Here is a 15,337-nt window from a genome sequence, read left to right on the forward strand (position 1 = left end):
TAAGTTTAGCATGAAATATACCTCAGTTAGAAGCCAAAACTAAACAAAACGCAATCCACACAATGCATGATTCACAAAAACAATTAACACTCACCATGGAATGAAATGCATTTTCTTCTGCCTTTTGGTACCTTTACATCTTGACCAGCTTGCTGAATTGTAGGTTTGACAGTTGCTCAAATGGATTGTTGCACTATGTTTTTTCTTTCCTTGGTCCAAAGCTCTGTAGCAGCTGATGACCCTTTTAATCTCTCTGCTGACCTTTAAACTTCTTTTCAAAGACGGCTCATTCCCTTCAAAAGTTTTCAGTGCTCCTCCAATGAGCTTGAAAGCCTCTGACATGTGTTGCAACGTTGGTGTTGCTTCATCTTGCCCTGATAGAGCACACTCCTGCTCAAGTTGCATCAGTTCCTCATTGGTTAGTGCTTCAATGTACGACTCCAGTACTCTCTCAATATTACCTTGGTGCACTTCAGGAAATGCTAGCTTGTTGTCCATATTCACAATGTCTGGGCAAATAGATTTAATCGGTTCATCAAAACTGCGGAAGTTGCTCACTTCGGCAGCACATAAACTAAAATTGGAACGATACAGAGAAGATTAGCATGGCCCCTGCGCAAGGATGACACGCAAATTCGGGAAGCGTTCCATAAAAAAAACTGCGGAAGTCGTGAACAGCTTCAGGAAACATCTTGCACCATACAAAGCTCAGGGTTGACTGTTTTACATCCTCTCAAGCATTTGCAATGTTGTTAATTGCCTGAACAATGTTGTAGCCTCACCAGAACTTGCATATCATCAGTTTTCCTTTGGCTTTGGTCTCCTTCATGAGTCATGCCAAAGTCGTGCACAAAACACCTTGATCCATGGGTTCAATCAGGAATGAGGTGATTTTTGGGAGATATTCTACATGGACTTCCTTGGAGAGGTGGTTGAAGTTCGAAGCATGAGCTGGGGCATTGTCCAAAAGTAACAAAGCTTTATGAGTGATGTTTTCTCTGAGCACAATATTCCTTGACAATCTGGGCAAAAATGCACTGAAAACGACTTGGAAAAAAAACTCATTGACACCCAAGCTTTATCATATCACCTCCAAATTACAGAAAGATGTCCCTTGCTGTAACCTTTTGTTGCTCTTGGATTTTCGGAATGCTACAGGAGCAGAGGCTTAACCTTCACAGAATCACAGAATCTTTACAGAGCAGAAGGAGGCCATTTGGCCCATTGAGTCTGTACTGGCTCTCTGAAAGAGCATTCCACCTAGTCCCACACCTTATCCCCGTAACTTTGTACACTCTCAATTTTCGGGTAGCAATCCAATTCCCTTTCGAATACCTCAATCGAACATGCCTCCACCACCCTTTCAGGAAGTTTGTTCCAGACTCCAACCACCCTCTGGGTGAAAAACAATTTCCTCACATCATGTTGGCACCTTTTCCCAATTATTTTGAAAATGTGCCCTCTAGTTCTTGATGTTCTCTTCAATGGGAACAGTTTCTTAGTATTTACCCCGTCCATACCGCTTAGGATCTTGAATACCTCTATCAAGTCTCCTCTTAGCTTTCTTTTCTCCAAGGAAAACAGTCCCAACCTCTGTAATCTATCTTCATAGCTACAATTCTTTATCCTTGGAATCATTCTGTGAATCTCCTCTAAACTCACTCCAATGCCTTCACATCCTTTTTCAAGTATGGCACTCAGAACTGGAGGCAGTACTCCAGATGAGGTGTAACTAGTGCCTTATACAAGTTCAACATGGCCTCCTTACTCTTGTAGTCAATGCCCCTATTAAAGCCTAAGATACTATATGCTTTATTAACTGCTCTCTCAACACACCCTGCCATCTTCAATGACCTAAGTATATATACACCGAGGTCCCTCTGTTCCTGCACCTCCTTTAGAGGCTCTCCCTTTATTTTATACTGTCTCACCATATCTTTCCTGCCAAAGCGAATCACCTGACATTTCTCTGCATTGAACTTCATCTGCCACTTATCTGCCCAATCCACCAATGTGTCCGTGTCCTTTTGAAGTTCAAGGCTATCCTCATCTCAGTTGACAACATGTCCAACCTTTGTAACATCTGCAAATTTTGGAATCATGCCCTGCACACCACAGTCTACGTCATTAATATATATCAGGAAGAGCAAGGGTCTCAACACTGACCCCTGAGGAACTCTACTACAAACCTTCCTCCAATCTGAAAAACAACCATCTATCACAACTCTTTGTTTCCTGTCACTCAGCCAATTTCTTATCCAAGTGCCTACTTTCCCTTTTATTCCATGACCTAGAATTTTGCTTGCAAGTCTGTTGTGTGGCAGCATATCAAATGCCTTTTGAAAATCCATATACACCACATCAACAGTGTTTCCTTTACCAACTTTCTCTGTTACCTCCGCAAAAAACTCCAGCAAGTTAGTCAAACATGATTTTCCTTTGATGAATCCATGCTGGCTTTCCTTGGTCACCTTCTGCATTGCCACCCAGTAACAAAGTCTACTGATCATTAACTCGCTTGAATCCTGGTGCGGTTTTCTCTTTGGTTGAAATAAGTGTCATGTGGGGCATTCTCTTCCAAAAAGACCCACCTCCTCGATGTTGAAGATATAATGCGGTCGGCAGACTCTCTCACCAATGATGGCCTTCAACTAGGTGGAGTAATTACTGGATGCTTTGTTGTCCACATTCATAGCTTCACCACGCATCCTGATGTTGTGTAGGCTATGACATCTCTTGGATCTATCGAAACAACCACAGTTTGCAATAAAAGTTTCAATGGTAGTAAACTGACTTTCTAGCTGTTTCAGGTCATTAGTCAAATTTGTAGCCCTTACTTGCGTAGCCAGCATGTTAACAGGCACGTTCCTTTGGTTCTAGTCCTTGATCCACACGCTTAATAATCATTCCATATTTTCTAACATGCTGCACCTAGTACAGGTAATCTTTGTAGTGCTTAGAGGAGTAACACTTAGCCACTAGCCTTTATCTTTATCTTACCTTTACTCTTCATAATAGTGCACACAGTCGATACTAGAAGCCCAAGTGAACTCGCTATGGCTGCCGCCTTCCCACCAGCATCATCACGTTTTAGCACCTCTAATTTCTGTTCCAAAGTAACAGTTTGCCTCTTTCTTTTGGGAGTAGTGGAGTCCTTGTCATTTGTCACTGGCACGTTTGCTAACCATCTTGCAGATTTTACAGGATAAAATAACGAAACAAGTAACACCAGCTAACATATTTTGGACAATTTGCACATGTTCAGACTCTTGCCGGTTGTGTGCTTTCTCGAACTCTGAGTGGATATGCATCAACTTCATTGTGAAAAATGCTGAATCCTGGGTGGGGAACTACTTTATATCGGGGTAAGCAATACACGCAACAAATAAATTGGCAGTAATTTTTAAACTATTTAATCACAAAACTATGCTATTCAAGACTACTTAAAACGGGGTGTGTGTGTACTAAGCATTTCAAAAACTGTGCTCCAATTCTACAAGATTCAACCCTGTTAATGAGGAAATTTTGTAACTTGGTGGCCTTTTAGAAAGCATGTTCATATCCAGAATTCACTAGCTATCACTACTGAACTGCAGTGAGGCAAGCAGCTGCTGTTAACATCTCACATCTCTTAATTGCTGGAGTGCAGTGGGTATGATATGTGCCCATATAGTGACCAGGAGGATAAGGAGAACACACTGGCCGGGATTTCCGTGCCATCTGGCATCAGGCGTCTTTGATGGCGTGAGCGGACAATATGGTGAGAAGGCCAAAAATTGGTTTCACAACGTCATGAATTTGCGATCATCGCTCAGCCCGTTGATGGCGGGTCATGTTCCCCGTCATCGGATGTCGGTAACCTCATTGTAATACATCAGCATATCATTAGAAAGACAGCCCACTGGATTCATCCCCCCCGCTGGATCGTCTACCCACGTTGATGTGCAGAAGTCAGGACTTACCGTCAGGGCCTAGCTCACATCGCGGACATCTGAGGAGCAGAGGATGCTGAAGCCCGAGAGTAACGGCACACTGGAGAAACTTCCATGGCATGCTGCGCGGATTCTCATGGGCATGGCTCTGCTGTGAAGCAGGTCACGGAAGCTGGAAAGTCGCCATTGATGTTCATAACGGATGATGGTTGAGGGGGTGGGAGAGGAAGGTCTAGGATTGACTGGGAAAGGAAGAGGTGTTGGAGTTGAGGTTGGAAGGGGGGAATGAAGGTGTCTGGAGGGTGAGGGTGGGAATAATGGGGGAGTGTGGATGGGGGTGTACAGGAGAGGTGGGAATAATGGGGGAGAAGATGGCAACGGGGAGGTAGGTGTAAGTTGGGGGGTGGGGGGTGGAAGGTATAAGGGAAGGAGTTCGGAGGGGGGAAGGAGTGTGGAGAGGGCAGGGAGTCCAAGGGAAGAAGGAATGCGGAGAGAGTAAGAGTGGAGGAACGAGTCAGGAAGGGGAAGGAGTAAAGCTGGAGGAAGAAGTGAGGGTGTCCGAGGGAGTCAGGAAGGGGGATGGAGTAGGTTTGGAAGAAGCGAGACTGGAGGAAGAGGTATGGCTGGAGAGTCAGGAGGGGTGGCGGAAGTAGTACAAGTGTCTGAGGGAGTCAGGAAGTGGGAGGAACAAAGGTCGGGGGCAGCGGGGGTTGGGGGGGTGGGGGTGAGTTCCGGGGGTCGGAGGGGGCGGGTCTGGAGGGGGGGTGTCCAGGTGAATGTGCAAGGGAGGAGTCTGAAGGGTCCATGACTGCCTCCTGGGGAGCGAACTGAAGGTGGTCATGGTAGAAGGGAATGGTGAGAATGACCGAAGGTAGAGTGAGGCAGTAGGCTGGGAGGGTGAGGGTGTGACAGTAGCGTCAACAGTAATGGGGGAAAAGAAATGGGTGACAGGGGGAGGGGAAAAGATGGGGGAGCACACGAAAAGCTGAATCCAGACCATGCTGTCTAAATCAAAAGTGAAACGAGAGTTGTGGTAGGTGAGATCAGGTGCTGCATGGGAGTGTGATCAGTGGGTGGGCGGAGATCCGGAGATGAAGGTCAGCTCAGATGGACAACTGAAAGTGAACCCCAGCAGGCAGCATTCAAAATGCTCAGGGCATTGAGGTGAGTGTGATAAGTGAAAGATCCACGTGCCTGGGAGTGCTCGCACGACACTCCAAAAGTCCCTGCCACACACACCCCTCCAGAATTACTCATTGGCCAGCTGCTCCCTCTGCGGTGACAGAGAACGAGGTTGAGGGGCTCACAGGCAAAGGAGACTTAGAGGGAGAGGACAGCCTCTGAGATTCCTGAGTGTATGACCCAGGGGTGTCCAGCTGCCGCTCCTCCTCCCGTTGGGTGCCCAAGGTCCTTGGCCTGACTTCTTGAGGGGAAGGAGCACCCAGAGGGTGCCCCATTTCCCTCTCGCGTTGCCACTGTAGGAACTCACCCATGTCTCCCGCGATGGAGTGCAGGTCTTCACACATCTCCGCGTTGTGCTGGACCAGGATCTCCATGGTGTCCACCATCCTCCCCATGGAGACCTCCATACGGGCACATGTGGGCACCACTTCTTCAGAGGGCAGGCGGGCACACTCCTCTTACTCATGAACCACTCTGATGAGCGCTTCCAACAGCTCTGCGTGATGTTCCCCTGCATTTTGCTGACCCTCCACGATGAGTTGGAAGGCCAAATATAGAGGCTCATCATCTGACTTGGTCCTCTCAGAAGTCTCTTCCCCAGCAGTCCTCCAAGTGCCAGGGAGCTCGGCCGAGCCTGCTTCCTGCTGCTGCAGTGACCACCAGATTGTGAACCCGGGCCTGCTCTAGATCTAGGTCCCATTGAGGTGTGTGTCTCTGCACTGGCACATGGCACCAGAGTCAACAGCAGGAGAGAGAACACTCACAATTGCATTGAGAGAGGGATGATGTGGTGCAGGATCCTTACGAGAGTGTTTGCTGCCGACCTCACCATTGCCACAGGCACAATCCATGTCCTCACCAGTCAGTGCGATGGCATACTCCTCAAAGTGAGGGGCCTAATGTGGGCCACTCCACCCCTGGCCTGGGACCTCTCCCTGCTGATGTGAGCAGGCTTCTCCTGCATGAAAACAGATGGAGAGTGTGAGCAGGACACATGGCGCTGCATGGAATGTTTGTGTGGTGAGCGGAGCCATGGACAGGATGAGGTCACGGGCTTGAGAGGATATGAGCCTGATGGAGATTTGGGGGTGTGTGTGAGAGTTAGTGGTGTTGTCCTTGAGGTGTGAGATCCCTGTGGATGTGTGATGGGTTTGTGAGTTGAGTGTGATTAGAAGAGTGAATTATCTTGGTGGAACGGATGAGAGCATCCATCCTGTAATGGCACTGAGTGGCTATCCTCTTTTGTAGGGCACTGGCGCTGAGCACCACTGCCACCACCTCCCAAGCCAGATTAGTGAGGTCGCTGCCCATCTGTGGCCAGAGCGAGGATAGAGGACATCATGGCAAGCCTCCACTGCATCCAAAAGGCGCTCGAGGGATGCATCATTGAACCTGGGGGCTGCAGTCTCCTTTGCAGCAGTCGTGGGCTGGAAGCACTGCGAGGTTTGAGCGCGGCTGCATTTTATTTCCCTCATGGACATTGACTACTCTAACCTCTATAGGCTCTCCTGGGATACTGCATTTTCACAAAGGGAACTGCATATAGATGCATAAACAAATTGAGAAGAGTTTTCAAATAGTATATGAGTGACAACCAGATCAACAGTCCACATCACATATTGAAATATAGAGCACAGAAAGGGGCCACTTGGCCCATTATGTTTTTAAAAGAGCTATTCAATTAGTGGTCTTTCCCTACAGCTCTGATCTTATTTCTTTACAATAGTATCACAACAGTAAGTTGCGGTTACAATCTAAGTACAGGAATCTCACTGTCATTTGATATCCTGGAGTGTTATCAGCTCGATCTCTAACCTGAGGGGAGACTGCCCGCAAAGCTGAAAGCTCTTTCCAGAGTGGGCGTTCTGCTGGCAACTAGGGTTTGCCAGGAATTTGCTAGGATACCAGGAGTTAAAGATTAATCTCCTGGACTGTGCTGCAGGAGAAGAACCATAGGGTCATGAAAACATTGTTTATGAGTTATAAATGTACTGGAGATCGGGGAAAATGCCTGTTTGACAGGGCAGGGTGTTTGGAGAAAGGTCATGTGATGAAATCTCCACAAAAGTATGCAAATAGACAAGGCTGACGCAAAGGTATTTGCTGGCCTAGGCAAACCTTCAGCCTGGCGCCCTCCCACCCACCGCCACACACCCTACAATTAACTTTCGAAAACGAATATAGTAAAATCATTCCATTCTCACACAAGCTCATGGATAGTTGTTATCCACATCCTGCCCTCAGGCCTCACTCCAGTCCCAACCTCCCGAGTCCCCATCGCAATGATCTGCTTTTGCACAGCACCATGTTCCCAGAGCACCGCCCAGGTTCAGGCGCCCCGCTCCTGCACCTCTCAGCAGATCTCAAGCCGCATCAGGATATAAGCACCCGGATGGAAAGCCATTCGATAGTCAGCGAGCACATGCACCACGGAGGGAAACGGCTGGGAGGCTCCATGAGCACGTGCGGAGGGTGTAACTCTTTCGAGTTATCAACAGATCTCATGTAACTCTTTCGAGTACGTTCACAGTTCTTGGTTTCTGGGAGTGGGACATGAACCCACAACCTTCTGATTCAAAGGCGAGGATGCTATGAACTGAGCCACAGCTGACACCTCGTGCGGAGGGTATAGTCGGAGCCGGGAAAGAGCTGCTCGCTCCTGTTGCCTTCTAGAAAATTCCAGAGGGGGACTGAACTGAAACTGCGTACCTCAGGCACTTGGTTAAGTTGCTCACGCTCATACACATTGACATCATCTTAAAAGTTTCAGAATTCAGATTTCCGTTTTTTGCTGCGATGTCGGCAGTGATGCTGGTGCCGCCGCCCCCCACCCCATCCCAAATCATGCTGCCCTCGGTGGCCGCCTACCTCACCTAGTGCTTCCCCCGGCCCAGCGAGCAGAGTTGGCCCAGAAGGCTTCCTCCCGTCGCATGAATCTGTTTAACCTTAGCCTGTGTACCCGTTGGAGCTGTCGGCACATCATCTCCGCACCGTCCCCCGCCCCCCTACTCACCCCACCCCACTTCAGGGAAACCCTGGCACATTTGGGCAACGTGAAGAATCCGGCGTTCCTGGAATCGCAGGCCTCCACTACTTGTAACTGTGCTCTGCACTCAGAGCGTGAGCCGAGGGAAAACCAGCACTATACTGGAAAAGCAATGGTGGAATCAGCAGGAGAGGTGGAAAAGAAGACAGCTAAAAACTGACTGAAAGCCCAATATGGAGAGACACTGATGTGGAAGAAAAATCTGGAGCCAAACTTTTCCCGCGCAAAGTAAGCAAGCAAGCTGAAAACATTTGGAATAGCAAAACTGCTCTTATTATTTCTATCAGCCAGGGGTTGAAATCATCTGCAGGCCATTATGGGGAATAAATTGATTAAGGGTTACTAACTGTAATTAAATGTATTCCTGGAGATTTCATCACATGATGTACCCCCACATCCAGCCTTTAGTCAGCCAACATGCCCATCCTTGTTATATACTGTCTTCCTACTCCAATTGGAAAGCAAAATAACTCATTACCCAATTGGATGATGCTTCACTGTCAGCCAAACAGCCTCCCCACCCCCCCCTCCCCACCTGCTTCACGATTGCGTACAGCAGCATTCTGGAGATTGATCTTCAATTCCTGCAGACTCCAGGCCAATCCTGGAAGGTTGGCAATCCCAAATTGGATAGTTCTTGAAAATGGGATGTGGGAATCATGATATCATTTTCATGCTGCCTGCTCATGATCATGATTGCTGTGTACAGCCAGTATTAACTGCATTATTCACTGGCTGCACACATCAGGGGATCCAATATTGTTACTTGCTAATACTACTTAAAGCTACTCTGGTGTAAGAGTTTGTTCAGTAAGTCTCACAAAATGGTTCAGAGGCATGTACGATTGAACAATAGTGTTTATTGGTAACATATAACTATGTACATATGTACAAAACATAGCCCAAACTAGGAACTAACTTCATGTTGACTTCTGCTCGAGTCTCTCCATACAGCACTATCTCCGGTTTACTGTCAGGTGTCTCTCCACATCATACTGTGGGCGGTACTGTTGTCCAGTCTCACATTAACCTTTGCTATGCCAAACACCCTTATACTACCCCCCCCCCCCCCACCCCCCAAGTCTTTACGCATCATATTTCTAGTACAATCTTCCTTTATGTGCTACCCCTTCTGCCCCGAACCTCCCTCAAATCTCTAACTTTATAAATTCAGATGGTCTGGAGGTGTGACAATTCTTCCAGATCTCATTCTGGTTATGTTTGGAGGAGCGGTAAGCTCTGTTGCTATGGGCAAGCTTTGTTGGTTTGGAGCTGAAATTGCAGCAATCTGTGTTTTCTGCACTTGGTTGTCTCCATCTGATTCACTTTTTGCACTCCTCGGAGTTGAACTTTCCCTTATCAACAACACATCTGCTTTGTTCAGACACCCTAGGCCTGTCCCCTTCCTTCCGAAGGGAGTGTTCACTCTATTCGTTTGTAGAGTGGACTTGGGTTTTCTTTGTCCTTGGGGTCCGCCATGTTCTTCCTAGAAGTTGTTGTTTCAAAACTGGAACCTTCTTTTCCACTTATTTTACAATTTTATCCAAATATTTGTTTACTCTTATCTTCAAGCTTACGAATCTTTTCTTTCAGTTCAGCCACTACTCTGGTCAGCTCAGTTGTCTTTGTTTCACAGTTATCTGTGGAACCCTTATGCAAACTTAACAACTTCATTTGGGCATTCAGTTCCTTTTGGAATTGTTCTGCCATGGTCACTGACTACTCCTCAGACTCTTTCAATTAATTTGTTAGATCCCTCAATCTGTTCCTTAGAATTTTCCTTATCTGCTTTTAAAGTCTGGATTTGGACTTCCATTCTGTGCATCTCATCTTTTATGTTCTTCAGATTGGATTGAAGTTCAAGAATTTCATCAGCTTTGGCTGTGAATTCAACATTCAACCAACTGTTCTGATTCATCAGAAATTCCTTCAGGCTTACATTCTGTAATTTTAATTCTGCTAATTGTTATGATCCTTGGCCAGACCCCTAAGTTGTCGATGAGATCCAGGAGGGACCAATAGCATTTTGTTTAAAGTAGACGAAGTTTGAGATTCAGGACACTTGCTTATGGAATAAAGCCACAAGATTCCACAGGTTTTGAACAAACAAAAATAAACTTTACTAAAGATAAAATAACTTAAAATTTCCATCTTATACTCTAACATTCGGGGTAAGTATGAGGTACATGTGAATTAACAAGCAAACTGTGGTTGGGCACACCACACTACACAATGAACGACAGATGCGACCAAAACAGATTCCATGGATTTCTCAACAACCTACCCAGATGTCAGCAATATTGTGAGTCAAACAATCTCACTGAAACTCTGCCTCTCTCCTGTGGGTTTCCAATCTTCACCTTTGAAGATAATCTTGCCTAGGAATTCTCTGCAAAGGTCGCTCCAACTAGTACAGCAATTACAACCTTGCAGGGTTTCCGAGATTCCATTTCCCCTGGATTCCCGAGTGCAACCAAATATCAACTTATAAGCATAATTTGAGCTCTCTGGCCATGCCCAGCAGAACACTGCAGCTCCAAAGGGGTACATTTGCCCCAACATTTGCAGCAGGGAGTCACCAACCTTCCACTGCCTTCTTGGATCTTCAGGGCTTCCTCTGAGCCCTCTTGATTACCAGGGATTCTGCCGAACCCACTTCACTTAAAGTCTGCTCCTCGCAGCCCTTTTTTCTAATCGGAGTCAGTTTCTCTGCTCCTTCCTTTTAATTGGGACTTGTTCCTGACCCCTGTCTCTTGTCCCTTACCTTGGACTTCCTTTTGCGACCTCTCCCTGTCCCCCTCCCTTGTCCCTCTCCTTGGGACGTTTGCTGGTTATTGAACTCCGCACCCTGTCACCTGACCCAGGTTTTTGCACCCTTCTTCTTTTGCCGCTGTGTGCAGGCATGCTGGGCTTGTCCTGGGCCTGAAGAATTAAAGATGCATAACTGCACATGTGCAGTCCGCTCCTGGTCTGTGCATATGTGGGAAGCCCAAAAACTGTTGGGAATTGGAGCTCCCAACCTTTGTTCGAGATGAGCAGGTCAGTTTGGGTTTGTAACATAATTGTTCCTGAGACTCTTCATGCTCTTTCTGAGAACTTCTACCTTTCTTGTGCAACTATTCAACATTTTCTTGACATTCTAGGTTCTTGATTTTCATTTCAGCCATTTCACCTTTCAACAACTCAATGGTTCTCAGTAAGCTTGAAGCGTCCCATGCTTTTCCCTCTAGTTCCTTTATCTTCAGCTTCAGATTTACATTTTCCGATCTTATTTCTGTCTTTTCTTTCTCCGCCTGCAGCAGAGCTTTGTCCTTGTCCTTCATTTTGGTTTCACTGTTAGGCAGATCTGTCTCTGGCGAAGCCTTAACTTGTTTCAGTTCTGTAATCGTGGTACTCATGGCTTCATTATCCACTCACCGCTTGAAACACTGTATGACTTTCCCTTATACAGAGCCAGCTGCCTACTCAGCACTGCTACCTGCTGTTGCAGTTTGAGTAATGTGTTGTCATTTTCAAGAAGTTCTATTCTTAAGCTTTCTGGCTGCTTCTCAGCCTCCTCTTTCTTCTGCACTAAGCTATTCAGCTTGTGCACCTCATTGGGCTGACATGGTCTGCCACCATTGTGTGGTTTGCTTGAGTTTTGTCGTTTCCCCTTTTGGTGCTTTATTAGGTGCTTTATCTGTACTCCTCAACATTTGAAGATGAAAATACTTCTCAAAGGCTTTAATACCTCATCAAAGCTGGCTGAGGATTCACCAATGCCTTGCATTAGGATTATTTCATTGGTAATTTCACCAAATAAGTACTAAAACATGTTAACTTGGACTTCCCTTGATTTCCTACTTAATCTTGATGTACTGCGGTAACTTAAAAAATTCTTCTCCATGACACCCAATTTTGTGTCTGCTTTGGCCCTTGCATCAGCCCAAATTGATCTGGTAGGGTTGATTTAATATCCATGGCTGTTTTTCAGCATAGGGTAGTACAGCTTTAAATCTTTTTTCTCTCATAAAGATGACACTGCAGTAGCCATTTTCTCAATGCTTCTTCCTGCACTTGTCGGGTTTTTGTAGGCTCCCATGGCAATTACAGACCTGATCTCAAAGGGATCGATTTTTGCAGTGAAGTTTTTAATCAAAGATTTAAGCCCTTTACATTTTCTGAGTATGTTAGGGCAATTAAAATGTGATTCACGGCTTTGGCTAAGTTTTAAAAATTTTGTTTCTTCATTATTTTTTCAACTGAACTTGGCTGCCACGTGGTATAATGCCGACTCCGAACCCGGCTGGCCACAGTGATTAACGAAACGGACTGCTCTGACTCTAATAACCTGAAGACTTTTAAAGGCTAGTTCAGCATTAGAACTGAATTTTTGTGCACCCTTGCTAGGTCCTTTGACTCTACAATCGATGGGGATTCACAATGGACCTCCATGTGCTCTGGTGGAGTCCTTTAGCTGCACAGTGGATTTTTCTTCTGCACTTCAGTCTCCACGCCTGCAATGGAGCTTCTTTTTAGGCGATTTCCTGTCTCCTGTGTCTTTGGTCCAGGTGCACTTCCATCAAGTCAGGATGCTCTTCTTTCAGTTTTTCAGATTCCGGGTCCTTCACCAGCTTCTTTGGTTCTGGGTTTGTCCATTAGCTCCCACCATGTCGTAAGTGTTTGTTCAGAGGCTTGTAAGGTTGAACAGTAGTGTTTATTGGTAACACATGACTACATGCATACATGCAAAGTGTAGCCCAAGCTAGGAACTAATTCCATGTTAACTGCTACTTGAGTCTCTCCATACAATCCTGCCTCCTGTCTACTGGCATGTGTCTCTCTACATCATACTGTGGGCGGTACTGTTCCCCAGTCCCACATTAACCCTTGCTATGGTGAACGCCCTTATCCGACACTCTCCACTGTTTAAAGCCAGCCTGCACCTTTTGAAGGGAAGGTGCATTGTGGTGGCTGGAGATGCTGACATCATTTGGAATGTGCTGTGCAACAAAGAGCAATGCCTGACCATGAGAGAGAGTGGGCTCCAAAGTTTTCAAATGCAGCACTGGAGTTCTTAGTGGAAGAGGTGGAAAAAGGAGGGGTTCCTTGTGTCCACAGGGGGCCAGGAGACCCCCCCCAGACACACGGTGAGAAGGCAATGGAGACATATAGCCACGGAGGTTCATGCCAGGAATAGAGCCCGAGGGACCTGGAGACAGTTCTGCGGGGTGATTAATGACCTCATATGAATGATCAAAGTCAGTGAATTCACCTTCAAATGCATCGCTAACCTCGGCCACTGCTCAATTCACCACATCTCCATCAATCATTTACCAACAGTCTGTATCAATCAGGGCTCACACCTAACATTTACAGCTTCACCTCAACCTCGCGCATTTAGTACTGCCACAAGCCTCACATCCACATCTCACAGCTTATATACACTGCCAGCTATTCAACCATGACAGGCACATCATCTAAACATATTGCGCACTGCCCCCTCTCACAGGAAAAGGTGGTCCATAACAGGAGGCAGCAGGAACTAGCAGAGGCGGGGAGGTGCACCTGCATGCTTTACCTCCCGAGGAAGAGTCAGTGCTGGCCTTTATCGAAGTTGCCATTGTGGAGACTGTGGCCACTGGTGGGACTGAAGCTATTGATGTTGATGGTATCCTCATACTTAATCCTCCTTCTTACATCACACTTCCCCATCACCCTACAATCTCCTCTGATTTACAATGGTGTAAGCATGCACCTCTTACTTTTCCCTCACCACAATTTTATGGTTGTCCCTTTTTACTTTCAGATACCCAACAACTGCAGCCTGTTCAGACACTGAAACTGCACAAATATCAGACAATAGGTTAGAGGTGGGATCTGCTTGTGGTAAGACAAGCATGCAGTAGGCAGAGGGAAAGGATAGTGCAGGTGCCAGATCAGACTGCCTCCCTCATGGTGCTGGCCAGTGTTCAAATGACTTCTAGGTTGTTATAGCAGCAGCAATGTGCTCTCCAATAGATCAGTAGGATTGCTGAAGCATCAGCTTAGGTCAGTGATGGTGACTCCATAGAGTACAACCTGCTGTCCTCTCTCAATACTACAGCATTCGTCCTCTCACCCCTGAAATTCTGCCAGTGTCCTTATAGTTGCCTGCCAGGCCAGACTTCTGTTGCCCATGTTGAGGTGATGCAGTCTTCCGCAGGATCTAAGCTCAGAACTGCTTAACGTTGTGCAGCAAGGTCTACAGTCTCCTTCCATGAATGTTAGTGGCTTTCCACCATACATGCTGCAGCCACTGGGGTAGCACTGTGTAGGAGCACCAAGCCAGGCAAAGGCAAATGAAAGATAGGCATTCAGGGAATGCACAAGGGTGATTAGTCTTTTTTTGCATTATGAAATGATTCACTTTATAAATTTGGATTTGAATGTGTATTTTACTTTGGGTTTTACTTTTGTGTTGTGGGAAAGAGAGCGATGTGTTGGTCACTGATAGTGGAAAGGTAAGGAGTTAGTAAAGGGGTGGTATGGTTCAGGTTAGTGATATTACTCAAGAATTATTTCATCAAGTGGGTGCAAAAGGGCTGTTAAATTGAAGCTTTCCCTCATCTTTTACTTCCTTCTCCTGTTCCTCAGCTGCTCAATATATAGTTGGTGACAAGAGCTGCTCCCTCATTGGCAAGGTTGTGCAGCATGGAGCAGACCTCCACAAATCCTGAGACCTACTCAGTCAAATACCTGTGGGTTTCTCCAGAGCAATGGAATCGTCAGTGGTCTGCTCTATCACATTTCTTCTAGCAGCATGGCTCTCATTGTATGCATGTTGCACATGTGTGTGTGAGTTGGTGTCACAAGTCATGTCGTTAGTGGACACTTGTTGCCAGTAGCCATCCTTTAGTTTGCTGTCATGGTTAAACTACGGCTGGCACAGAGGACTGCCATACAATGAAGGAAGCATGATTGATGCCAGGATACTAGGCATTGACCTGCATAAAGTGCTGTCTGTGGTTACACACCTGCTGCGCATTAAGGGAGTGGAATCCCGCTCAGCTCAGGGTAGATGACAGAGTTGATATGAGACGCACACAAAACAATGTGTGTACAGTCAATAGCACCCTGCACCATGGAGAAGGCTGTAATCCTTGCAAACACTCATGCTCATTCTGCCTGCTTTTCTCTGGCGAGAAATAATGAAATG

The 15,337-nt window shown here is 46.4% G+C and overlaps 1 non-coding gene across 1 annotated transcript; it reads left to right on the forward strand.

The window, feature by feature from the left end:
- The first annotated feature begins 550 nt into the window (after positions 1-550).
- Positions 551-657, forward strand: LOC144689074 (U6 spliceosomal RNA). The gene has a single exon (XR_013578557.1). It is a non-coding gene; the product is annotated as a U6 spliceosomal RNA (small nuclear RNA).
- Positions 658-15,337: the final 14,680 nt, after the last annotated feature.

The sequence above is a fragment of the Cetorhinus maximus genome, chromosome 1, assembly GCF_964194155.1.
Source record: "Cetorhinus maximus chromosome 1, sCetMax3.hap1.1, whole genome shotgun sequence".
Taxonomy (NCBI): Eukaryota; Metazoa; Chordata; class Chondrichthyes; order Lamniformes; family Cetorhinidae; genus Cetorhinus; species Cetorhinus maximus.